Source organism: Mauremys reevesii, linkage group 6 (assembly GCF_016161935.1).
Source record: "Mauremys reevesii isolate NIE-2019 linkage group 6, ASM1616193v1, whole genome shotgun sequence".
In the NCBI taxonomy this organism is placed as follows: Eukaryota; Metazoa; Chordata; order Testudines; family Geoemydidae; genus Mauremys; species Mauremys reevesii.
In genome coordinates, this window is record NC_052628.1 from 64,680,204 (window position 1) to 64,707,256 (window position 27,053).

The 27,053-nt window shown below is 43.6% G+C and overlaps 1 long non-coding RNA gene across 3 annotated transcripts in view; it reads right to left on the reverse strand.

Moving 5' to 3' along the window:
• Window positions 1–2,316: 2,316 nt before the first annotated feature.
• Window positions 2,317–27,053, reverse strand: part of LOC120407362 — a 75,246-nt gene continuing 50,509 nt past the window's right edge. For 2 of the 3 annotated variants that reach the window (XR_005599916.1, XR_005599917.1), the window contains 5 exons: window positions 26,870–26,984; window positions 14,556–14,649; window positions 6,947–7,065; window positions 5,280–5,370; window positions 2,317–2,720 (listed from right to left, as the gene is read on the reverse strand). This is a non-coding gene — a long non-coding RNA (uncharacterized LOC120407362). The remainder of the gene's footprint in view (window positions 2,721–5,279; window positions 5,371–6,946; window positions 7,066–14,555; window positions 14,650–26,869; window positions 26,985–27,053) is intronic. The other variant, XR_005599915.1, reaches the window with a different exon arrangement.

A 27,053-nucleotide genomic window follows, 5' to 3' on the forward strand; every position in this document is an offset into this window, starting at 1 on the left:
CCCTTCCAGTTCTATGAGATAGGTATATCTCCATATAATAATAATAATAGTATTCCCAAAAGTGAAAGTAAATCAAATTCAGTCCAGTCTATTGGTTTTTCCTTTTTTTTTCCAGCCTACTTCTTTTTACTTGGCCTTCTCTTGAGAGGATTATCTCTTCTGTACCAGACATCTGTTATTCCTGAGCTAGTGAAATAAAACTCATTTGTGCTTATACAGCCTGCAGCAGCACAGTGCATCTCCTTAGTTAGATCATGATACAAAGATGTATGCACATTTATTTACACTCCTGATTTCAAATATGAAATGTCAAGTCACCTGTTTTATTTTTGTTTGGTTGGTTTTTAGTTTTATAAATGCAAAGCTTGTGGTGACAATAACTTGATTGTCTACTAAGGTTATTTGAACACTCATTCCAGCAGTAAAAGGTTTTTAATGTTTTGGCTCCTAGGTCACATTTTCAGGAAATTCTTCAGAAAGTTAGCCATAGTTTAGGGTTTAGACTTATGTGTTGCTGTACATAATTATAAAGGGCTCTGCTAATCTAATGACTAGACAAGCCTTCTGTATACAATACTGTATTACGTATCAGCAAACAGTAAGTTCAAGGCAGTGGGCACTTTGACAGTACCTAGTAACCAGCAAGAGCAATCAGAGTCTGTAAAAGTGGCCTGATGTCTGGTGTCAGTCTGTTAATATGAAAAAAGGCAGTACTATTGATCTACTTGAAGTCTATGTGGGAGTTCAAGCTCCACACAAGAGACCTGGGTGTATTGATAACCAAAGTAAATTAAAAGCAGATATTTAAAGAAGACAATTTATTTGATGCAATAGCAAATATGGGCCACTTTCTCTCCTAGGGGTTATTACCACTAGGGCATGAGAAAACAGCATAAATTTGGGCTCACAAGGCTATGTTTACACTACAATAGCAGGGTGTGGTAACAGCTCATGTATACATACCCTAGCTAGCTTTAATCTAGGTAGCTTGAGTACTGGAGCAGTGAAGCTGCAGGAGCATGGGCTTCAGTGCAGGCTAGCCAGCAAAGCAATTATCCAGGATTCTGGGTGGGCTTGTGTAGCCTGCCCTGCTGCAGCTTCACTGCTACTGCTAACCAAACTAGCTAGATTTAAGCTAGCTCAGGTGTGTATACATGAACAGCAAGCACACCTTGTGATTGCAGTGTAGACACACCCCAGGTAAAGGGGATTAAGGGCAGGTCTATACTTAAAATGCTGCACCACTGTAGTGCTTCAGTGAAGACACTACTAAACCTAGTTAATCCATCTCCATGAGAGATGGTAGCTATGTTGAAGGGAAAAACCCTCCTGTCAATGTAGCGCTGTCTATGCCGGGGATTAGGTCTGTATAAACGCATCACTCAGGGATGTGGGTTTTTCACACCCCTGAGTGATATCATTATACCAATATAAATTACAGTGAACACAGACCACTTTATTCCTGAATGAAAGTATCCTTGATAGAGAGAGGATTAAACATACTTTAATTTATGCACATTGATTTCCCACCTTTAGTTGATTACTCAACTTTCCTGGGTGTCCTTTGTGGACATACCCTAAATTTCCTTGGAATTCCTGTGTCAGGAAATGAAATTCCCTTATATGAGAGCCCTGATGGGCCAAATTCAAACCAGGTGAAATTCATGTATTTGCAGAGGGTCAGCACATGACCTATGCACCACTTGATGAGGTGTGCATTTTCCCTGGTGCAAGCAGATGCAACTCCTTTAAAATGGAAGCTTGCATGTAACACAGCATAAACAAAAGGTCTGATTTAATATGACTAGTGATATACATCTTTTAGGAATTGTTTCATTTATGGACAATTCTTAACAATTCTATAGAGCCAGCTGCTCTCCTTAGTTAAACCTAGTTACTTTTACTGTGCATCACAGATGAAAGATTAAGATAGGTAGAAGAGTTTTAAGGGAAATCCACTATTTTGTGGTTTGCAGTCGTTAGAAAAATAATTCAGCTCCTCTTGGCAAATGTTGTGTGGTAAGTGTTCAAAAAAGAAAGTAACAAAAGCCCACATCCCACTATTTGAAATTGTCACTTCCCTAGGTATTATGTGAGAAAAAAGACCAACCTCCCACCCTATTCCTATTTACAAGAACTAATTAGCATTTATTTAGGGCCTAATTTTTGTCAGCTTTGTAGGATTGTAATTTTGCCTCTGCAAATCATTATGCCCACAATATCAGCAGTTAGAAGTTTAACTACCTATATATGATTTGCAGGTGCAGGCAGGTAGCCCAGTGGACACAAAGGAAAAGTAACAGCAAAAAATGAAATTATTTCTGATTATAACTGTTCAGTCAGACCCTTCCTCTTAGCTTATATTAAGTAACTGAAATTTGCTGTTAAATAGCACATAGTTTGCTAAATCACAAGCTATCATCCAAGTGCTTCCTCAGCAGGCACATAAGAGTAAGCTCTTTAGACCCAAGCATGTTTTATCTTCAGAAGTATTCTCAAACCCTAAATCCAGTCCCTTCCATTAAGAAAAGTTCAACAGTAAAACTGCAGAAGTAGCTTTTATCCTCCAGCTCAGCTAATTCTTTACAGAAAGAGGTCTAGTCTTACACTTTTTGTACACTGTGCGGTGCCTCATAAGAATTTCTGCAAGCAAACCTCTGGGACTCTGGGTCATTTTACTCCAGTTTCAAAACTTGATAGTTCTTAAAAGGCTTTATTTCCTGAAAAGGATAATTTTGGTATCACTTTACTCTGGTATTTATTTATTCATTCCCCCAGACTTCCGCCTATAGTAATACTTCTCCAGAGCCTATAGATACACATTATACCAACTATTGAAAGTTAGCCAGCAAGTGAGCAAAGTTGCGGTCACAATGGCTCCAGTTCTGGCTAGATGCATACAAAACTTTGTTTCATGTAGCAAGGAATGCATCTTTAAAGAAGCCAATTGGTCACATAATAAGAGTTGCTATGAAAAGGATATGAAGCATACTCTATGGCACAAAGTACTATTAGCCTCTTATATTGATAAATCCTGAGGTGGCTCGCTCTCTCTCTCTCTCGGTGCCAGCTTTCTTTGACTTAATTACTCTTCTTTTCCAAACTAGAAGTTATAATAGCATTATAAATGTACTTGGGTGAAACTTTGGAACACAGGAGGAAGATTCTCAATTCTTTGCTCTTCTGTGGTGGTGCAACATTGACAGAAAGATGTGCTAAAAAGCCAGTTCAGGAATCTCTTCAAAAGGGGCAGTCCTTGAGAGTTATAAAGTCAGCATAGCTCATTCTACACCATTCACTCCTGGCCTCCACAGTGGAGGGAGGGTCCATGGTCAGTGTGATTTATGCTCCAGCAATCCTCAAAGGCATATGAGCCACCAGCTGTTATTTGAACTAGGGTTGAATGGACCATTAGTTGTCTCCAGAAAAGATAGTGGGATCATCTTCCCCTTTCTCTGGTGCATCAAGCATGGCTCTAGCACACCTAAGGATTTATTTCAGGGGCTTTGTTTCAAAGCTGCACTTCACAGTTCCTCATTTTAAGGGGCAGAGGCATTTAGATTGAGATTTAGTTTCAGAGAACTGAACAAAAATCTCTTTTACTTGGCACAAAGAAGGAAAATTCCAAAAACCTGCCAGATTCAAGGGATATGTTATCATGCAGGTAGAAATGAGGTTATTTTACATACAAGTCCCATTTGTCTCATTCAGAAATGGAGTGGAATACTCAGCTAGATGGGGCAGTATGATCCATAAGAATACTTTTTAATGCCTTCCCCTTTGGGATAGTCTTCTAGGAGGAAGAATTGTATTTCTTCCAGAGAATGGAAAACTATTACTCAGGACAAATGGATTCATTTCCTAATGACCCAAGGACACTTTATAATATTCTTTCAGAGATCTCCTTGTCTCAGATAGATATTGCCTCTAGGATACAAGAATTTTATCAAGTACTTAGCAGATTATGACTACACTAAAATATTTTTGTGAAATCCATGCCATTCGTCTCTATATTTTGGGCCTTTTACCGCTTCTTGGAATATCAAAAAAAGTTTAATAGTAATCCCAATGCAATAGTGCGGTAGAGGGTTTCACTCATGGGCTGGCAGGCCTAGTGGGTAGGCCATGACTAGAGAGTCTTTGTACCCTCAAAGTCCTCGGGCAAAGGGGAAGGCTGGAGAACCCTGGAGCTCCCTCTTTACTGAGTCTCAACTCAGGGCCCATGGGGGAGGGGCATGGAGTGTTGGTTTTCCTCTTCCTAACGCATCTGACCAGCCTCCCCAGGACCACTTCCTACCTCCCTGCTCTTTCAACCTTGGAGCATGATCACAGGTCCTTAGTCCCCCACAGCAGGGAGTTCCCAATCAGTCTCAGCAGCTCAGACAGTCAAATAAGCATTCCCCAGCTCTCTTCCTAATGTCAAGTTACTTTCCCTCAGCGTGGGGGGGAGGGTGGGGGAAGAGGGTCCCGCCCCAACTAGGATCCAGGAATTAAAGATTAACATTCAATTAAATATTATGTCATGTGATGAAACCTCCAGAATTGGCAGTCCTAGCCTGTACCCTTCCACATGGGTCTTACCCACAGACATACCTTCTCCTGTAGATTGCTTCACCTCCAGAAGTTGCAAACTGGCTTCCCCACTTTGGCCAGCCTCTCACTCACTCTCCCTCCGCCCCGCATTTCCTCCTTCTCCTCTTTCTCTTATGCTTCCTCCTCCTCTTCCTCTTATGCTTTACAACAAAGCTCTCATCTACTGTGTGTGTAACTACCACATACTATATTCCTCATAAATTTATGCCACTACATTTTTACCACACTATTTCCTTTTAAAAGAGAACTTTTTAAATGTTACCCCACTTTTCCAATATTTTCATTAAACTCCTCATAATATATTCTGTCATCTCAAAGCATCTAAATTCTTTATAAAGAGACCTTTTTCCCCCACTGGGAACATTCCTTGCATTCCCATATCAGATGATCAACCGTTTCTTTAACCTTACAGGGATTATATAACCCATTTTTGGATCTATTCAATAAATATAAATTATTATTCAAACACAGTGACCAGCTAACAGTCTAAACATTAGTACTGGAGTGGTTCATTATCCTCTATTTTGGGGCATACTTCACAGACTTGTCCTCCCCCTTGTCTCCTTGGTTCCTAGTTCTTGCCATTCCCTTTTAAATCCTTTTTAAACTAAACTTACGTTTCTGCTTACTCAAAGGAATCTTTATATCAATTTCTTCATTTTTAATGCATTTTTTGCTTTTTTTACCTGCCATTTCATTTCCAGGTATCCCAGGAATACATGCTAGTGCTATGTTCATGCCTGAGCATACTAACTGTTGTCCTTTTCCTTTTTCTCTCTATGGAAAAGGATAAATGGACACAGATCAGATATTAGGAATGGCAATATACAAAAACCTGTAGGAGAACCCTTCAACCTCCCTGGCCGCACCATAGCAGATCTTAAGGTGGCCATCCTGCAGCAAAAAAACTTCAGGACCAGACTTCAAAGAGAAACTGCTGAGCTTCAGTTCATCTGCAAATTTGACACCATCAGCTCAGGATTAAACAAAGACTGTGAATGGCTAGCCAACTACAAAACCAGTTTCTCCTCCCTTGGTTTTCACACATCAGCTGCTTTACAACAAAGCTCTCATCTACTGTGTGTGTAACTACCACATACTATATTCCTATATGCTTTGTTGTAAAGCAGAAGAGGAAGAGGAGGAGGAAGCATAAGAGAAAGAGGAGGAGGAGGAAATGGGGGGCGGAGGGTGAGTGAGTGAGAGGCTGTCCAAAGTGGGGAAGCCAGAAGAGGGCCTCATCCTCCCTGATTGAACTAACCTCGTTATCTCTAGCCTGCTTCTTGCTTGCATATATATACCTGCCCCTGGAGATTTCCACTACATGCATCCGACGAAGTGGGTATTCACCCACGAAAGCTCATGCTCCAAAATGTCTATTAGTCTATAAGGTGCCACAGGACTCTTTGCTGCTTTTACAGATCCAGACTAACATGGCTACCCCTCTGATACTTCATTCATTAGGTCACTCCTGCTTTGAGCTACTCTTTTTAATTGCCAGTATACCTGATAACGAATCCAAAAAGATAACAGCTGCAGTCATCTGCACATTATTCCTATCAATTCAGCTGTCATGATGGCTACAAAATTAGATATTCTTTTAGATTTCTTCACTCCAATCTCAAGGATGCAAACTGCTATCCCCACTCTACCTGATTTTTCATCTTTAGATTTGTCAGTATATATTCAGCAATGGTGACTCCATTTAGCATGTATAAACTCAAACTTTATCTGTCATATAGGATGACTCTTTCTTTCCCCTTACTTTATTAGATAATTCTAAGTCCACATTCAGAGAGATGATTTTCCAAGTATAAATGTTCTACCTCATAGCTACAGATTTTAATCTCTTCTAATCCTTCCTTTTCACTTAACTCTTTTACCTAGACTTTAACCCTAAGAGCATGTGGAGTTTACTGTGTCAGGCTACATTTAGTCCAATTAATTCCCAACATTCCTCATATATTTGTCCAGTATTCTTATCTGTGCCATTTCCCTTAACTTTAGCCCAAAGTGTCAATCTAACATTTTCATCCTTAAATCAATAGGCATTGCTCTAGTTAGTAGCTATCTGCATTAGACATTGTGTTATTAAGAAATGCACCACATTCAGTTTGTAGTGCTTGAGCTTCAATTGACTAACTTTTTAAGTTCCTCTCCGAATGCAGAACTAAAGGCTTGATACCATAATATATGGCTGATCTTATTAATGCTCTATATAGCACCATCACCAATTTTTTATGTGTTCCACCACATAATCTCAGGAATACTTTAAAACAGATGAATCCTACCTTTCCTTTGTCTGTAATACTTCTACATGACCCTTTCAAGTAAGTTTATTATCACACTATACCCCTGACTGAGTATCCTTTTAAGCAGATCCTGCACTTGAAGCATGCTTTGCCACTGCTGAGGGGCAGGGCCGTGTTGGCGCCGTATTGTTCCTTCTCTTTGTTAGTCTCTGTGTGGGATCTGTAAACACGAACACAATTGCATATATTTACTGCTTTTTAATATTGGACATTCTATATACAGGAGAAGTGGGGATGATTACAGAAAAAAAAACCCTATATGAATTGAAGGCAAAAGGGCTGTTTACAAATCCTTGGTAATAATCTGACTATGTCATGGACAGAACAGCTTTGACCTAAACAAACCCCACATCTGTAGTGGCATATTTCAATCAATAGGGAGAGAATAGCTCATTTCAACAAACAGAATGCTCCACTGGGCAGAATATCACCCATAGAGCATAGGCACAGTTCACATAACTGATAAGTAAAGACAGCATAATGGTTGATCTTAGGGCAGGTCTACACTAAGGGCGGGGGTCGAACTAGGGTATGCAAATTCAGCTACGTGAATAGCGTAGCTGAACTCGAAGTACCCTAGTTCGAACTACTTACCTGTCCAGACGCCGTGGGATTGAAGTCCGCGGCTCCAAGGTCGACTCCGCCACCGCCGTTTGCAGTGGTGGAGTACCGGAGTCGACCGGAGCGCGTGGGGAGTTCGAACTATCGCGTCCAGATTAGACGCGATAGTTCGAACTCCAAGAAGTCGAACTCACCGCGTCGACCCAGCAGGTAAGTGCAGACTAGCCCTTAGAGTCTGTCCAATGTGGTGTAAGGGCCCCGGGCTTGCAGGTGTTACTCTGTCTGTCAAAAATAGGGAATAATGATTATGAACTTGTTTACCACCAGAGAAAAGGCAGTGTTGTCAAAATGTGACAAAATCCCAAAGTAAGCACAACAGGCAACAACAGATGTAATTTCAAATTCTTTTTGTCCCATGAAATGCTGTGCAATATTTCCCCCTTTTCATTTGACTTACAGAGGTCACTAGGACAGTTTCCAGGAATGAATCAAAGAGAATCCTAACAGCTTCAACGTGAGCTAACAGCTCAAAAGTTTAAAGGTGAACTGCACAATTAACATGAAAATTGAACTAGTCAAGAAAATAATGTGCTGAATGGGTACAGGGCCCTTGTCACCTGACCTGTCTGTAAAGAAACTAGCATATTGTTGACTAATTAATAAAAATAATTCCCACAGTAACAGAGTATGGCTGACTTGGAACACACATAAATTGATAATTAACTTTTTAAACAATTATTTCCTCACTTCTGTTCAATTGTCTGATACTGTCTGCTGAATTACATCATTTTGTGAGTTCACTGATCCCATTGGTCCCACACACTCCTAGAGACTAGTTAAGAGAGACATTCAGCACACATTTCTGGGCTTAATTCAATTTTCATGTAAGTTTTGCATACACCTTTGAAGACCTCCTATTACTTTTAGCCTCAAAGCATTTGCTATTCCCTTTACAGCTATATACAGTGTCATTCCCTCTTTTCCATAACAATGTAGAAAAGTTCAGTATAAAGGCTTGGCTGTTAAAATGATTTTTGGGGAGAAAGCTCAGGGTTTCATGAAGAGAAATAGTTACTGTCCTCTATATATGAGCTGTGCAGAGGGTGCAAGGTCCTAGGTGTCACTTAACAACCCCTTAAGAATCTAGGCCTGGATTCACAAAGGGCCTTAGACATTATAATGCTCAGAGCCAGATTTTTAAAGCTATTTAGGCGCCTAATGGGATCTTCAGAAGTACCTAGGCTAAAACGCATTGATTTGAATGGGTGTTAGTCAAACTAACACCCATTCAGAACAACTAACTAACTAGATGTTTTGAAATTCCCACTAGATGCCTAAATATATGTAAAGATCTGGCCTTCAGCACCTAAATCTGGGCTGATGCCTATCTCTGCTTGCAATCCACAGCTGGAAACTGTCTCCTGGAGTCAGATAGCTTAGACACCTAAGGTGGTTCTTGCAAGAATGACTTAGGCGCCTGCCTAACTCCACACAAAACAGGGAGAAGGATAAAGCCACTCTTTTATAACCAGCCTTTAGCCCTGTGGTTTGGGAACTCACCTGGATGAGGGTGACTCTGGTCCAATTTCCCCCCCGCCCCATGCCTGATAAGGAGAAAGGATTGGAACAGGGGTTTCCTACCTCCCAGGCAAACATCCTAACCACAGGCCTGTGGGCTATTCTGATGCAACTCTCCTGTTGAAGCTGTTCTGCTTTGTAATATATATTAATTGAGCCAGAAAAAGGGTGAAAATGATTCTATAGTCCCTCCCTGAAAGCGGTGGGGCTTAAGATACCCCCCCTCTTGTTGCCATCTGTCAGATTTGTAGTTTAGCTGGCTCCCTGCCTAGTGTGCTATTTTTTGTAGATCCCATTCATAGGGGCCTCTCTCTCCCTGTGCATTGTATATAGCGCCTGCACGCCCAACTCAGGCTTTGTGGATTCCAGTGATTTTTAAGGCGCCTTTAGGCAATGGTCAGCATCACAATGCTTACGATTGTGTGGATCCAGACCCTAGGGCCCAAATTCTCAGCAGAACCCAACAGAGCAGCACTATTTTACACTAATAGGAAATTTGGGCCAAAATTTGCGCCATTTTATTCACCCCAATACAGAGAACCCACACAAGACCTTTATGCTGTTTAAGGCCTAGTCTACACTAGGACTTTAATTCGAATTTAGCAGCGTTAATTCGAATTAACCGCGCGCCTGTCCACACCAGGAAGCCATTTAATTCGACATAGAGGGCTCTTTAGTTCGAATTCTGTACTCCTCCCCGACGAGGGGAGTAGCGCTAAATTCGACATGGCCATGTCGAATTAGGCTAGGTGTGGATGCAAATCGAACTTAGTAGCTCCGGGAGCTATCCCACACTGCACCACTCTGTTGACGCTCTGGACAGCAGTACGAGCTTGGATGCTCTGACCAGCCACACAGGAAACGACCTGGGAAAATTTGAATTCCTTTTCCTGTCTGGGCACTTTGAATCTCATGTCCTGGTTGGACATCGGGGCGAGCTCAGCAGCACCGGCAACGATGCAGAGCTCTCCAGCAGAGGAGTTGAGGCAATCCCAGAATAGAAAGAGGTCCCCAGCATGGACTGACCAGGAAGTCTTGGATCTGATCGGTGTGTGGGGCGACGAGTCTGTGCTTTTGGAGCTGCACTCCAACAAACAGAATGCGAAGACCTACGAGAAGGTCTCCAAAGCCATGACAGACAGAGGATACAGCCGGGATGCAATGCAGTGCCGTGTGAAAGTCAAGGAGCTGAGACAAGGCTACCATAAAATCAAAGCGGCAAACGGACGCTCCGGAGCCCAGCCCCAGACATGCCGCTTCTACGAGGCACTGCATGCCATTCTCGGTGGGTCTGCCACCACTGCCCCACCAGTGTGCGTGGACTCTGACGAAGGGATAGTGTCGACGGCCAGTTCCTCATTGACGTTCGCAGATGGGGAAGATGAGGAAGGAGATGAGGAGGGGGAGGCAGTCGACAGCGCTTACAACGCTGATTTCCCCGACAGCCAGGATCTCTTCATCACCCTCACTGAGATCCCCTACCAACCCTCCGCAGTCGTTACCACGGACCCTGAATCAGGAGAAGGATCAGTCGGTAAGTGCTTTAAACATGTAAACTTTTATTATTAATGGAACAGGAAAATAGACTAGGTGAACAGAAGGTCTACATGCAGGGGAATGGAACAGGAATCTTCCGCGGAGATCTCCACGAAGCTCTCCTGGAGGTAGTCGAAAAGCCTATGGAGGAGGTTCCTGGGGAGAGCTGGCTTATTGGGTGCTCCGAGGTAGCACACTTTTCCGTGCCACGCTCTCAGCTGGTACTCCAGGACCAGTGCCTTGACGAGCATCGCAGCATAGGGCCCTGGCTTGTGCTGGCTTTCATTCAGCATGCACTCCCTGTCTCTCCGTGATACCCTCCTCAGGGTGATCTCGCGCGCAGACTGCTGCATGGAAGTAGAGTGATTTGTGTACTATTACTATTGGTAGTGCTTCACTGTTCCTTAGAACAGCAAGAAGCGTCACTTTAGAGCCACGTGCTGGAGGCTACAGAGTGGCAGCTTACAGGGATATTTTCCAAGGGAAAACCGCGAGGGGGTGGAACAGGGGCAGAGTTTATGCTTTCAGGATTGCCTGCAGCAAGAGGACAGAGCTGGACATTGACTTTTAAGCAGCCAAAAGCCTTTGGCTTACCATGCCTGGCTGCTCCACGGATTCAGCTTTCCTGCCCCGCTTCTCTGGTCTGCAGTGCAATACCCCAGGCAATGAAAGCGAATGCAGATAAATCGAACTTTCCCTGAGTGAGTGCTCAGGAGATAGGTGCCGTCCATGGTCTGGTTCACAGGCAATGAGTAGACTATGTTTCATTTTTAAGAAAAGGCATCTTTGTAAGCAATTCACTCCCTTTTCCCCCTCACACAGCTGCAACAGTATCCCGACCTGCTCCACCATGCTCCTCACAGAGGCTGGCGCAGATTAGGCATCGTAAGAAAAGGACCCGGGACAAGATGTTTGCAGAACTTATGGGCTGCTCCAGAGCAGAAGCGGACCAGCAGAGCCAGTGGAGGGAGAACCTCACACAGCAGCAGCGCTCACACAGCGAACGGGAGGACAGATGGCGTCAGGAGGACCAGCAGGCGACTCAAACGCTGCTTGGACTACTGAGGGAGCAAACGGACACGCTCAGGCACCTTGTTGACGTTCTGCAGGACCGCAGGCAGGAGGACAGAGCTCCCCTGCACTGTGTCTGCAACCGCCCTCCCCCGCCACACACTCCAATACCCACCTCTCCCAGAATAACAAGAAGGAGGGGTATCAAGGGCCGTGAAAACTGTCACTGCACCACAGCGGACTGCTAAATTACCCAAAAGTTCTCAGTCCGTAGATTTTGAAAAGTTCTCACCTTTACTGTGTTGTCGAGTATTAAAAGTAGTTTGCTATTAATTACTGTTTCTGTCATGTTTGTTTGCTGAAGACTTTCTGTGAAGGGGGGAGAGGGGTTTGGTAATTGCATAGGACAGTCACCATGAACAGGGTACAGACATGGGGGCAGGATCAACAGCAGGTTACTCACTGAGTACAGTCACTAGGCACCCTGGTCTGTCTGTGAGGTGTTTTTAATGTTCTGTTCATAGGCGGCAGGTGCCCTGCTCCAGGTATACTTGGAGGTGGGTCTCTCCCCCGGCCCAGCCTGGATCGGGCCCTGGCCCACGCGGGTCTCCCCCCGCCCCGTCAATTCCCTGCCTGGAGCAGGTCCCAGCGCCAACCTGCCACCCCTCCCCCGGCGTGTCGTCTCCCCCTCCCACCCCCGCGCTGCGTCCCTACCTGACAGTAGAGCGGCTACCGGCACAAATGCTGCCTGCTGCCCCAGGGTACTAGCGCCTGCCATCCACAAATGGCAAGGCAGGTTGCCATCACCCTGCCCTTCTACCGTTGCCCTAAGCCTCCACAATGCCCCAAACCCTCAGCCCCAGCCCCAGCCAGCAACCCCCTACGCCTCCTCCCCCTTCCCACACACCCCTCACCCCTTCCTACGCCCCCACCCCCAGCCCTGAGGCTGCACCCAAACTCCGTCCCAAAGCCTACACCCCTCACCCCTTCCTGCACACCCACCTGTAACCGTCCTCCCCCCAGAGACCGCTGTAGGAGCAGTAGGCTATCATTCCTAGAGTCTAGAAGCGGTCTCTACATCACTGCACACCCTACCCACCACAGTCCGCGTCCCTGTTTCAACCCTTTGACGCGAAATCATTATTAAAGAAAAGGTTTTTAAATAACAATGCTCCATTACCTTTATTTTTACACGTGTGTTGGAAGGGGGCAAACGGGGTATGAGACTGCAGAGGAGAGTCAACAGTAAATGGGTAAAGAAACAGGGGCAGGTTCAGCTTCTCTGTAAAGCAACTGGACAGTCATAGGTTACCCTGCTCTCTGAGGAACCTAGCTTTCAAAGCCTCCCGGATGCACAGCGCTTCCCGCTGGGATCTTCTAATGGCACGGGTGTCTGGCTGAGCGTAATCTGCAGCCAGGCGATTTGCCTCAACCTCCCATCCTGCCATAAAGGTCTCCCCCTTGCTCTCACAGAGATTGTGGAGCACACAGCAAGCTGCAATAACAATGGGGATATTGTTTTCGCTGAGATCCGAGTGAGTCAGTAAGCTCCGCCATCTCCCCTTGAGACGTCCGAAAGCACACTCCACCACCATTCTGCACTTGCTCAGCCGGTAGTTGAAGAGTTCCTTCTCACTGTCCAAGGCGCCTGTATAGGGCTTCATGAGCCAGGGCATTAGCGGGTAGGCTGGGTCCCCGAGGATCACTGTAGGCATCTGCACATCCCCAACAGTTATTTTGTGGTCCGGGAAGAAACTACCTGCCTGGAGGCATTTAAACAGACCAGAGTTCCTGAACACACGCGCGTCATGAACCTTGCCTGGCCACCCAATGTTGATGTTGGTAAAGCATCCCCTATGGTCCACCAGTGCTTGCAGCACCATTGAAAAGTAGCCCTTTCGGTTAATGTACTGGCTGGCCTGGTGGTCCGGTCCCAGGATAGGGATGTGAGTCCCATCTATAGCCCCACCGCAGTTTGGGAATCCCATCGTGGCGAAGCCAGCTATGATGACCTGGACGTTTCCCAGGGTCACTACCTTCGAGAGCAGGAGTTCAACGATTGCGCTGGCTACTTGCATCACAGGAACCCCCATGGTAGATTTGCCCACACCAAAGTGGTTCGTTACTGACCGGTAGCTGTCTGGCGTGGCAAGTTTCCAGAGGGCTATGGCCACTCGTTTCTGCACTGTCAGGGCAGCTCGCATCCTGGTGTCCTTGCGCTTCAGGGCAGGGGACAGCAAGTCACACAGTTCAAGGAAAGTGCCCTTACGCCTCCTGAAGTTTAGCAGCCACTGTGATTCATCGCAGACCTGCAGCACTATGCGGTCCCACCAGTCCGTGCTTGTTTCCCGGGCCGAGAATCGCCGTCCCATAGCATGAACATGACCCAGTGCCACCATGATCTCCACAGCGCGGCGTCCCGTGCTTTCTGACAGGTCTGTGCCAGTCTGAGACTTCATGTCCTCACTGCGCTGCCGTTGCCTCCTCGCCCGATTTCTCAGCATCTGACTGTTGAAGAGGTGTACGATAAGGTGCGAGGAGTTGACAATGGCCATAAGTGCAGCGATGATCGCAGCAGGCTCCATGATCGCAGTGGAGTGCTGTGGCATCTGCGCTGTTACTTATAACAGGAAAAGTGCGCAAACTGATTTCCTGCCGGCGGGAGTGACGGTTGAATGCTGACAGTTACCAAGGACCACCCTCGACACAGTTTTCCCCCCCAGCATGCATTGGGGGGAAATCCCAGAATTCCAATGGGCAGCGGGGAGTGCGGGAACTGTGGGATAGCTTCCCACAGTGCACCGCTTCCAAAGTCGATGTTTGCCCCGTTACTGTGGACTCACACAGTCGAATTAGTGTATTTAGTGTGAATACACAAATTCGACTTCATAAGGTCGATTCCACAAATTTGACTTAAGTTGATTTGAAATAGTCTTGTAGTGTAGACATACCCTAAGACCTTACCATGGAGCATAAGTGTGCAGAATGAGTTTTGCGTGGACTCTGCACAGGAATGAATGGCACCTTCTTCTCACAACCCAGGTACCTCCAACTTTCACTACAAAAAACAAAGATAGTCTCAAATCACAGCTCCCTTAAGCAAATCCTCCTAGATATCCCATCTTTATAATTAAAAATTTCTTACAAAGAGAGCTCGATTAAGGTTTGAGTTTCAGTACACTGAAGACCCATGTTTTAGTAATTAAACAGCAGGCAATGCTACAGAGGTTTTCAGTCAATTTTCATGAAGCTATTTCCCATTTATTCCAATGAAGGGTTAGAATCAAAATTACTATTCAAAACTTGGCACTGTGTATGGTGCTTAATAAGCTCCAATGTCCTTTGAGTCCTTGACCTCTATTCACTTAGTCTTAATAAATGAAATTAATATCTAGGGTACTTCCATTGGGCAAAATGGTGATGAATTTAGCCAGTTATAGATTTTGTAGTCACTTTTATCTTAGTCATTGTTCAGCACTCCTAGACAATCATAACCCAATCTGGAAAAGTGACATTTAATTTCTCATTGTGCTACAATAAACTTGTCGACATGAATCTAAAATCCTGGATGATAAAAAAACCGAAAGAATACATCCAGTGTGAGGCTGAAAAGAACAATGGCATTCTGCTTCACTTTTGATGCAAGTACCATTGAATGCAAGACTCACCTGACACATGAGCAATGAAAGTAGCTTGCAGGAGCCTCTCTTTTTGGGAGGCCCACATCCCCTGCCAGCTCTCAGTTCATGAAGTACTGTTTCATTTTAGTTTATCATGGAAACTTGATGGTGAGAAAACAATTCACTGCCAAATTTACTCTCACTGAGCTGCTAGTAGCAGGACCAGCAAGGAAGGCAACTCGTCTGGCTACCCTCAAACGTGCTTCCAGTATGTTGGTGTCTCGTTCTTGCTTGGGAACACAATAATCAAAAAGGTGAATGAAATGCAGAAGAAACTAATGGTTTGCACCTCCTGACTCCCTACTTTAAGTTCCTTCTTTAGCTCTGCTCATACCCATGCTGAAAGAAGTGGAGAGCCTTTGTTAGTTGGGCTTGCCAATACCTCTGTGCTGCTGCCTTTTTTCCCTCCAACTGAGATAAAATAGACTCTAGTCAATCATGTGTGTCAGGTGCAGTGACACCATCTTTTTTCCAGACAGCAAGGAGTTAATATGCTTAGTTCTTATGCAGGTGTACAAGGTGGAGTAATGAAACAGAGCTGAGAACCGAAGGCCTAATCAGGCACTCAGAGAGAACACAACAAGTTTATATGAAGAACATCTACATAGTCATCGGAAGTTAGGTTTCTGAGGTTGGCCTTTATACTTGTTTGTTCAAGAGCTGGGTTGTTAGCTTGAGTATGACTTTTTCTTGCTCTTGGAATCTGTGTTTATATTAAACACACTTTCATTTCTTTATCAAAATCAATTCCTGTATTTTTATTTTTATGTAATTGTGATCTTACATATAAAGCATGCCTTGTAAGGTGTCAGGGGAAAGGTTATGATCTGCTGAAAGTCATTTCTCTATCCATATATGTATATCATTAATGCATATGAACTTATGAGAATTGTGTTGTATGGTGGTCACTATAACATGCTGTAAATTGAGGAATCAGACAGACATTAGCTCCCTAGAGGCAACAGCAAGGAAAATAACCAACACCCGGGCTGGGTTTCAAACAACACATCAACAACCATTGTCCAGCAAGGGAGCTACAATTCAATGACTCACCTGCATGAGGCCACACCAGAGGAATTGCTCAACCTTGCCGGGAAACTCAACAATGCCCTCCGTACATGCCTGGACTTGTGTTTTCCAAGCACATAGACTGAGAGTATAAAACAGAAAGACTGGACACATATTGGGCCCTTCTCCAGCTCCCACCTATGCTGCAAGCAACTAAGACTCTGAGTAAAAGACAAGACTCCAGCAGAGGAGATTGGCCCAGGTTTAAGGAACAAATCTGTACATTAAGGACTGCAATATCCAGTGGGACGAGAAAAACTGCTTAATCTAGATGTTGCCCAGTCTAATAGGGTTGAGAGTTTAGACTGCATGCTTGTATTTTATTTCTTTTGGTAACTAACTCTCACTTTTTGCCTATCACTTAATATCACTTAAAATCTACCTTTTATAGTCAATAAACTTGTTTAATTCTTTATCTTTACCAGTAAGTTTGTCTGAAGTGTGGGGCAAATCTGCTCAGGTTTTGCAAAGGCTGGTGCATGTCCACTTTCCACTGTTGAAGTGGTGAACCAATTAATAAATTTGCACTGCTCAGTATATTCCTGAGGTACAGTGATGACAGCTGCAGGGATTTGGCTCTGGTGCCTTTCTCTGTGTAATTCATGAGTGGCTCTGGGATCATTCATGCAATCTAGCTGGGTGTGTGGGACTCCACATGGTTTTGTGCTGAGTGATCACAGTGCCTGGAGGGGCTTCCTGCTGGTCACTAGCAAGGCATTGTGAGAGACAACCCAGGCTGGAGAGAGTTCAGCGAGTACAGCGGTCCCACACTCCCAGGCTGCATCCCGGGGGGATCCCGTCACACCCTTATCCTGACTGTGGGACAGATGCTGATCTTGGTACTAGGGCAATCTCTGGCACCTATCTGATGAGGAGGGAAATGACAACCCTGACCTGGATCTTGAGGAGCCCTGGAGGTTCTCTGACAATGGGGGAGCCAGCCCCAATGGGGTAAACAACAAGTCAGACACATCTGACACCCACTGAGGGGGCAGCATCAGTGCCAAAGAGAAATGGGGAATCAGCACTGGCGGTATTGCATGTGAGACACTCCCACCTGGTACAGGCAGAGGCATTGGCACCAAGCCAGCACTGAACTTGACAATGGGATCTCTTACCAAGACAACAATGGTGGCAAAGGATGCACCAGCATCGAGGAGGCCTTTGGGTCCAGCAATGGCCTCAACTCCATGGTCTGCGGCATGGGCTGTGTGAGCTGTGGTATTGCTTCACTTGCCAGATCTGAAGGGGACTGCCAATCATACGAGGGCCTCTGAGCCGAAGTGGGCCATAGGATGTAAGCAGCATCCCTACAGGTACTGCTAGTCAAAGTTCTCTGGCTCCAGTTTGATGGGCTCATACACACCTACATGGAATACATGGCTTCATCTACTTGCAGCACTATTTCTTTTTTGGGTTGTTATATTGCCAATGTCACAAAGAAGTGGTGGGTTCACTTTTCAGCAAGATGGGAGTGACCAACATGGGCCCAGAAATGTCAAATGTGTTTGAAATGCACTAGTGTTCTCACTGTGAAAATTGCTTCTTCTTTTCTGAACTATAAGGGCACAAGGCTAAGGAAAATGGGCACAGTGTTCTTTCAGTGGGTACCATAGTAAAATTAATTGTGAAAAGTGATGAGGTTGCTGATTAGCCCACACCACATGTTTAGTGGGCAGATTTTTTTCAATACTCTCTTTCACTGTTTTTGTGCCTCTTAAATTTACTTGATCAGGCTAAGCAACAGAGAATAATTACATAATTACTTTGGATTCCTCACTCACACTAAGATCTCACCTAGCAGCATTCGTGAGTTACACTTTCTACCATCTCCGGGTGGCTAGAAAACTCTGTCCCATCCTGGCAGACGATGACTTGGCCTCAGCTATTCATGCTTTTGTTACCTCTCAGCTGGGCTACAGTAATGCAGTATACCTGGGTGTGAAAGCTTCAGTGCTTAAGAATTGCAACAAGTATAGAAACGCTGCAGCGTGTCTCCTCAGCAACAAAGGCTAGTGTGAGCTTGTCACGCCTGTCTTTTGCTCTCTCCATTAGTTTCCCCATAACATTTTAAATCAAGTTCAAGGTCTTACACTTTATGTTCAAGGTGCTTCATGGTCCAGATATCTAAAAGGAATATCTAAGGATTTGGGATGAACACTGTGGCCAACATCTTTTCTCCTCTGGCACAATGGAACTGTCTGCAGTAAGGGTAAAACTCATCTATGTGGGAGACAGAGGCTGACCCAAAATTCTGGAACAAAATCCCCCAAGAACTAAGGACCATCACAAATCTCACCATCTCTTCTCCAAATGTGAGGTGCATTTTTTTAATCTTGCAGCTTCTAACATACACATAGCAATGTGTATATTTAAAAAGGAAAAAAATCACAAAATGAATCCCACCTCACTCCCGTGCATGCAAAAAACAAATTTACAAAACAATCCATAGCATATGCTTCTCCCCCGGGATGAGAATAAGAGAGAAAATGTGTCAGTTTTTAGAAGTCATGTCATTTAATGTCCTATTGGAAGGAGCTCAGATATTACTGTGATGGGCACACTATAAGGATCTATCTAGACTAGAACATATCTTGCAGATTGTCCTTAATTCCAGCTAGGATCAATCATGCACAGTGGAATCTGTGATGAGAATTTTCTAAAGGAAACCTCAGCTAGTCACAAATATGGCATTCGTAAACTTTTATGACTCTTTACATTGTATTCCATCATTATGGTGTGGGCTGAGGGTGAACTCAGACTGGAAAATAAAAAGATCTTTCTCTTTAGAAGGCATGTGATACTCTGGATGGTGAGGGAGATTATAGGGAAATAAACTTGCTAAAATTAGCTATACCCTATCAAATTTGGCAAGGAAATGCTAGTTTTAGCAAGGCTTTAAATATCTTCTAAGTTGCAATGTTCTTCTGTTCCTGTCTCTTGTTCTTTCTTCATATGGGACTTATAGTCAGCTGGCCTGCTGCCATGACTTTTAAACAGATCTAGGAATTCTAAAAGCTTCTACGTGATTCATAAAAATACTTCAAACTTTTTGGGGCAACATGTGCAAACCCTTACATAATTAATAGAAATTAACCCTGAAAGTGCTGTTTCTTAAGTGCACCTTGCTACTGTTCCATTTGTTTTATCAGACTGCCATGCCACATGTCATTTTTGGCAACCAGAGCGGTGCAACTTGATGTATGACATATCCCAGCAGAAACAGTGACAAAGGATTATGTCTTTACCAGTGATGAAGAAACCATAAAGGGTTTGGGGTTCTGAGAGGTCCCTGTCAGAGAAGACCTGAATAGATTACCTTAAGTTTACTAGGGGTGAGAAACTGGAAGTATTGGTGGAAATACCAGAAAATGGCTCCGCTTTAGATATTTTTGCTTTCAGGTGCAGCCCAAACTGAGAGGTGTAGAACTAAAAAATGACAACTGGAATTGGGGCCAAGCTGCTGAGTTTCAGTGTGTTTGGATGTGGAGTTGGGGCTTCCTCAGACAGTAGCTACTCCAGGACAATCCTTAATGAGGGATCGTCATCACATACAGGGGAGAGATAATACAACCTGGCACTGAATTACTTTCTCTACCACATTCTACAAGACACTGAAGGGGACATCCCCATCAGCACTTCTTCCCCCTTAGCCCTCATCTGCGGGAAAGCTAGATGCTGCCATGGAGGTTGCTGCCTCTCTTTGCTTCCTCTCTTTCTCCTCCCATTTTCATGAAGCATGGATGTGATCTGTGCAATAAAGATTCCCCTTATATACAGATCTTTGGGGCATAATCGGCCCTGGTTGGTACATCTCTGAAATCCATCCATTTTCTCCTTCCAGGTCATGCTAATCCTCCCTCAAAAATCACATGGTGTGACAAAAACCTTTCCCCTCTTCCAGTAATGTTAGATGTTGCTTCCTTCTGCAATCAGTCAATGAGCACTTTCATTTGACCAGAAGTGGTCAAGGACTCTATCTCCTCCCAAACTCTGCCAACCAGAAGAATATCCTAACTTTACTTCTCTTCTTGCCTCTTCCCAGGAACAAGAAATCAAGATGAGAAGCTAATCCGGATTTCCTTGTGATACCATATCACATGCCTGTAGCTTAATCTATGTAGTTTTAATTTTTAGTTAGAACAACAAAATGTCCTAAATCAGAATTGTTCTGATAGCAAACCACAAAGATCAAAGTTCATTACAAAAATGATGGGGACTTATCTTGCATCTGGAGCCAATACAGATAAATAGAAAGTAACACACCATACAATAACTGCTGTCTTTTAATCTTTCTAATTTTCTGATATGAAAACTTTTAATGCATAGAAAAATAGTAAAAGTTTATTTACTGTAGGTACTGAGATGACTAGAAGGAGCTAAACCCAGAGACCCACATGCATTTTACTAGATAGAGCCTAAAATTAAGCAGAACTTTTCAAGTAATCCAACAGCTTCATAATATGGTATGTGACTGAATCAGAAATATTATTAGTTGCAGTATTACAGTAGTGCCCTAGAGACCCAAAACAAAGTGGGGACCCCATTCTGCTATGTGCATTGTGCAAACACACGGTGAGAGATAATCCCCACTCTGAGGAGTTTACAGTCTGAATAGACAGGACAGATCTCACCATCTTCCACTCCAAATGCAAGGCATACTAATTTGACCTGGCCTTCTCTAACAGATACTTAGGGCATGTCTACACTTACCAGTAGATAGACTCTGCTGCAATTGATACAGCGAGTGTTAATTTAGCGGGTCTGGTGAAGACATGCTAAATCAATGGGAGAGCACTCTCCCATCAATTTGTTTACTCCACTGCCCCAAGAAGCATAAGGGAAATCAATGGGAGACGCTCTCCCGTTGACACAGTGCAGTGTAGCCACCATGTAAGCTCCGTAGTAAGTGGATCTAACTATGTCAACTTCAGTTACGTTATTCATGTAACTGAAGTTGCGTAAATTAGAGCGATTTACCATGGTAATGTAGACCAACCCTTAGTAACATGGATTTTTTTTTAAATTAAAAAATCCCTACCAAAACAAGACATTCAGCTATACATATTTCTCCTCTTGGGAAGAGGATGAGAGAACAAACAAAATGGGACAGATGTTAGTCATGTCATTTAATGCACTGCTGGGAGGTGCTCAGATACTACAGAGATAAGAATGGTGTAAGAACCTACACAGCAGATTAGAAAGGCTGGGAGGTGGAAAAAAAGGCACAAAGAGGTAAAGTGAATTGACCAAGGTCATACAGCAGACCAGTAAGCAGAACTGGAAATAGACTCCCACATCACCACACCACTCCTAGTCCAAGCTCCTGCCCACTGTTTCCTTAGACCTTAGGACTTACAAACACCGATGGGGTGTGCACTTCCTACAGCCCCACCCACATGGATGCCCAGAAGGTGACCAAACCTAGTCAACCAAGAGATTGAGATTTTAGGGGTTAATTCCCAGAGCTTAGGAATGCACTGTTAACTGGGAGTTAATGAAGTAGAGGGAAAAGAGCTGGGTGTATTAGTCAATCAAAAGATGACTCTGAGCCACCAGTGTGATGTGGCTTGAAAAAGGCAAATACAATCCTAGCATATCTAAGGCAAGGTATTTCCAGTAGAGATAGAGAAGTACTAATGCCATTGTAACAAGCACTGATAAAATATTATCTGGAATACCATGTACAATACTGGTCACCTCATTCAAGAAAGATGAATTCATACTAGAATAGGTGCAGAGAAGGGCTACTAGGATGGGGAAAATAAAAGAGCTTGTCTTGTTTAGCTTAGCAAACTGACGGCTGAGAGGGGAGATGACTGCCCCCTATAAATACAGTGTAAACGGCAGGGAGGGTGAGGAGCTATTTAAGTGAAAGGACAATGTTAACACACGAACAAATAGTATAAACTGGCCATGAATAAATTTAATCTTGAAATTACAAGGTTTCTAAGCACCAGAGGAGTGAGGTTTTGGAACAGCAGGGCAGTATGACTAGTTGGTGGGGGAGGGGGAAAAGGAACAACTTAATTAATGTTAAGATGGAGTTTGATAAATGTATGAATGCAATTATGTGACATGGTTGCCTGCAATGACAGGGGACTGAAATTGGTGTCCCAGGAGGTCCCTTCCAATCCTATGTTCCTAAGTGTCATGGAGTAAGTAGGGTGACCATACATCCCGTTTTGGCTGGGACAGTAGCTTTTTTAATCCCTGTCCTGGTCATCCCAACTTTTTTGGCAAAAGTGGACATTTGTCCCATTCGCTCTTGCTGACTTAATCAGTTGGCAAGAGCAAACAGGACAAATGCCCACTTTTGTCAAAAGGTGCAGAGGAAGGTGTGAGGGGATGAGCTATGATGCCAGCCCCATGCAAGTGAGGAGGCAGGCTCTGGCAGGGGCACGTAGGGTGCCAGCATGCCGGGGGCAGGCAGGGCTCGCTGGGCGGGGTTGGTGGGGAGGTGAACAGAGTTCCAGCAATCAGCCACAGCCTTCTGCAGGGGACAGGCAGGATTCCAGTGACAGCCTCACGGGGCGGGGTTTGGGCGAGTGGCTTGGGTCAGCCATGGTGGTGGGGAGGGGAGCCCAGTGTCCTGTTTTCTCTTTGAGAAATATGGTCATCCTACTATTTAAGCTAAAAACATTAAAATACAGGTATGGTACTATAGTGAGGGGAGGGAACAAGGAGTTGTACCAGAACCCAGAGCACAGAGTTTGAGGGAAACATGAGAGCTTCTGGTATGGTTTGTGCTTTCTGAGGAAGGGATTTGGAGTTTGCTGCTTGTAAAAGTGCATGGAAGGAATGCAGTTATTTAGCCAAACTTGTGTTAAAATCTCAAACCCTGCAAAAAATGCTACCCGGAGAGGTAACTTTATGTTCGAAGTTGAACCTCTAGTGCACTTTTCTCTCTCTTCATTGCACTGCTAACACAGCAACAAAAGCATTCTAACAAGAATGTTATAGTTCACGAATAGCATAAAATGGAACTACTATTCCAGGTGTAGAGTACACGTCTCTCTATGTTCATAGAGTAACTGGACTCTGACCAGAACCCTTCCGTTAATGAAGCATGATCATCTTTTCAGCATTATATTGAGCACGAGCAATTAAAATACTGAAGTTTATGTTCTCTATCCTCTGATGCATATGTGCAAGATAATATGAGGTGCTTTTCATACTGGCTCACTTAACATATGGACCCACTGAGGGCATCTTAATTTCTAAGCTTTTTTTCCCTGTGATTCTGTTTTATTAAGCTATATGGGAAATTTATTTGTTAATGAATTTCTGCATAATATCCAGGTATAACAGCTGTGTATCAAGAATATAAAGGAGATAAGTAAAATGTTCAAATTGGAATTGCTACACAAAGTGAATATGTTTTCCTTTCTACGTTTACGTGAACTGGAATGAGCATCATGTGCACATTCTGGACAGTGATGACAGCTTCCCAATAGAAAACCAATTTACTTGCAAACTAATTCAAGTTTACAAAAAAAAAAAAAGCAAAATGTAATTTTCAGGTACTAGTCTCTGTCTAACCATTACAAACATAGGTTGAAATTATAGATGACCTTAGATTTCCCTTTTGGCAAAGTCTTAGGTTTTAAATGCAAAGTACCTATCCCTTAGTGATTTGTCACCTTTCAGGGCAATTGACTCAAAATCTAGAACAACTAGTTTCATCCATGTCTACTGTATTAAAAAACCTTTTAGGTTTGGTGATATTCCTGCCTGACATTTCAGGTTTAGCAGGAGGTTAATTAGATACTGTTTCAACCCTGCTGTGTTGCTTTAGGGCATAGCACAATAGGCCAGTTATTACATTCCTGTAAGTTAGAAACCCTAAGAGATACCAGCTTGAAACTTACGGAAGGTTTAAATGAGTTTCCTCTCTGCTAATTTAGAAGGTATAGTAGAATTTTGCTCCACAGCATAAACTAATTGGACAAAGTTTTGTTAATGATGTGCTGCTCAAAGGCATAATGAAAAAAAACCAGCCTTTATGTGTGTGTCTTTTTTACATGATGGCTCTTAGGCACAATGCAAATGCTAACATCCAGCTGTCCGTACCCAACAGGGATCAAAGAGTTTCATACTGAATGCAGAATTCTGGTCATCTTGGTCTCTACAAGCCTGTTAAGCCATTTACATTTGGAAACACAAAAATAAAAATATAAAGAATAGCAGTATGAAATTACTTTGTCATGTTAATTTCTTGTAAATTATTAAAAATTAGCATTTTCCCCTCAAAGACAGAACAACAACAAACAAATAGAACCACTACTATGTCCTGAGAATAATTAACCATGTGTGGCATTTAAGAAAACTGATAAGGCTGAGAATGAACTCACATTTATATATTATTACTTTCATACAGAAGAATCTCAAAGTCTTTTACAAACTTTGGACCCAGTCATTTCATTTGTTTTTAGGTGGGAAGAGTGCAAGAGGGGGACAAATACCAGCCCCAAATGTCCAGTTAGTAAGTAAAGGGCAGCAAAGGAACCTATGTGATTTAATTTCCTTCCTTAGAAAACATGGAAGTCCCTCTGCGTGAACTCCACAAAGGTGAAGTTTGGGGAGGTAAGGGTGGGAAGAGAGCTAGAGCTTTGGGACAGCTGCTCTGTGTTGCATCATCCCCTGCAAATCACTGAAATTAATGCTGCCCTTTTCAACTCTTAAACTTTGACACGATCCTGGCTCTACATTATCATATGGCTTTAGAGATGTGGATTGGTCCAGGCACCTAGCTGTTTCTTGCAAGTCTCTTAGCGAAGTGTTAGCACTGCCCAATCCTACTTAGAGAGAGCTCACGTGGTTTTAGGGTAAGAAAAGAGTGGTTCCTGAAGATTTCACTTCTTTTTCAGCAGCCTGTGGTATCAATATCATGTTCAACTCGATTTCTGCTAGAACTATTTGCATAAGAGCAAGTTTCTTGAAAGATGGGCTAAGTCAAGTGAATCTGAGACAGGTATCTTTAGGAGCCACAATCCAGAGGTACTTGGTCCACAAAACCCTGTTCAGTAGGGCTACTGTATCCTTCCACCCTATTTTGGGCCAACAGGTGAAGAAGGTGGGGGTGGGGACATCTAAGATCACTGCTCTGACTTGAAAGGGGTAAAAAAATATGTCCTCCACCCACTCACCAGAGAACTCAGGATCTGTAGTGCCCATGGGCAGAACAAAGGCCAGTTGTAAACATATGGTACCTATACCCCACAACCCTGAGCTTTGGTACTTGGATTTCTTGAACAAAGTTCAGTGTGCAGCTGCTACCTTTCACAATTCAGATAACCAAACTTTCATGGTCAAAAGGTACAAGCTCTGGAAAAATGTATTTGCCCTTATTGAATCTCTTTCATAGGACAAATGTCAGGAATTTAAAAAGCTAGTGCCTGAAAGCCTGGCTGTGATACAATATCAGGTACAGGAGTCCTGTGATGTAGGCATATGGTAGCAAGAGCTCTGTTTCAGGGGTGAATGTTCACTCAGCTGCTAGGCTGCAGATCTCAAGGTTCCACCAAGAGACATGGAATAGGATCTACTCTATACCAGCAAGAACCTATCTACAGAAGATGAAGGAGTCAAGAGTCACTCTGCCTTCCTTTAGATGTGTGTCTTATCAAATGGCCCCCCTTCCAACATAGCCAAGAAGTGAAACACTCAATTTACAAAACTTTCAAATCAAGGATTGACTTCAAGAAGCTTAGTTTCCCCCGACACAGGGCACTTGGCCACAGCATCATCATCAACGTAAGCTAAGGCAGTCTAACTTCCCTCTCCAAAACATCAGAAACCCAGGGCTTTGAAAGCTTCCAAAGATGGTGTCTTTAGATAACATGAAATTATTACCCTTGTAATTCTGCTTCTCTGAGGACAGAACTGTGGTAGGATTTGCAGTCACCTACCTCCCTTCTGTGTTTGGGAGGGAACCTTTTTGGGGTTTTTTGCCTAGTTTTACCTTTCAAAGAGATTGTTCTAACTTTTTGAGGCACTGATTTTTCAGTCATTTTGTTTAATAATTTACTGATTTTTCTTTGCTGAACCTTTATGTCCTGCTCAAATCTGGAGTTAACTAGAAGGTTCCAAATGCGACTTTTAAACCTAAAGGTGACATGCACCACCACTGTAGGGAGTGGTTGTGCCTTAACCCACTCCTATCCCATACGGTTCAAATAAATCCTTAGAGTTGAGGAGTTCCTTCTACCCTGTGCACAAGCCCAAGGAATGAGAATCCTGACAAAATATCTTCAGGAGTTCTGTTGCTTTGATATAATAAGAAAAACTTCAGAGATAGAACAGATGGAGTATCTTGAATCCAGGGAAGATAGTCCAACCACTGTGGTGGAATGAACCCCTGTATTCACACCCTACACATCACTGTAATAAAATTTGTACAAAATATGCTGTACTAAGTATCATTAGAAAACTAATAACTTGCTGGTCAATAATATGGTGTAATGTATGTAGTAACATTATATGTAAAATTATGAAGATAAGCTGAAATCATGACTGAAGTGTGCTTACCAGACAAGTCTAGGAAGTGGTTAAACCTATTTCTCAAAGTCAAAGGACAAGCTGACGCTTCTACCCAGGTGTCAAAGCTGATGGGCCATCACCTATCAAGCGGCCATTCCTTGGCCTGGAAGGAAGGGAAGAGAAGAGACAAGGCAAATCTTTGTTTCAGCATAAGCAGGTGAAAAGAAAGAGC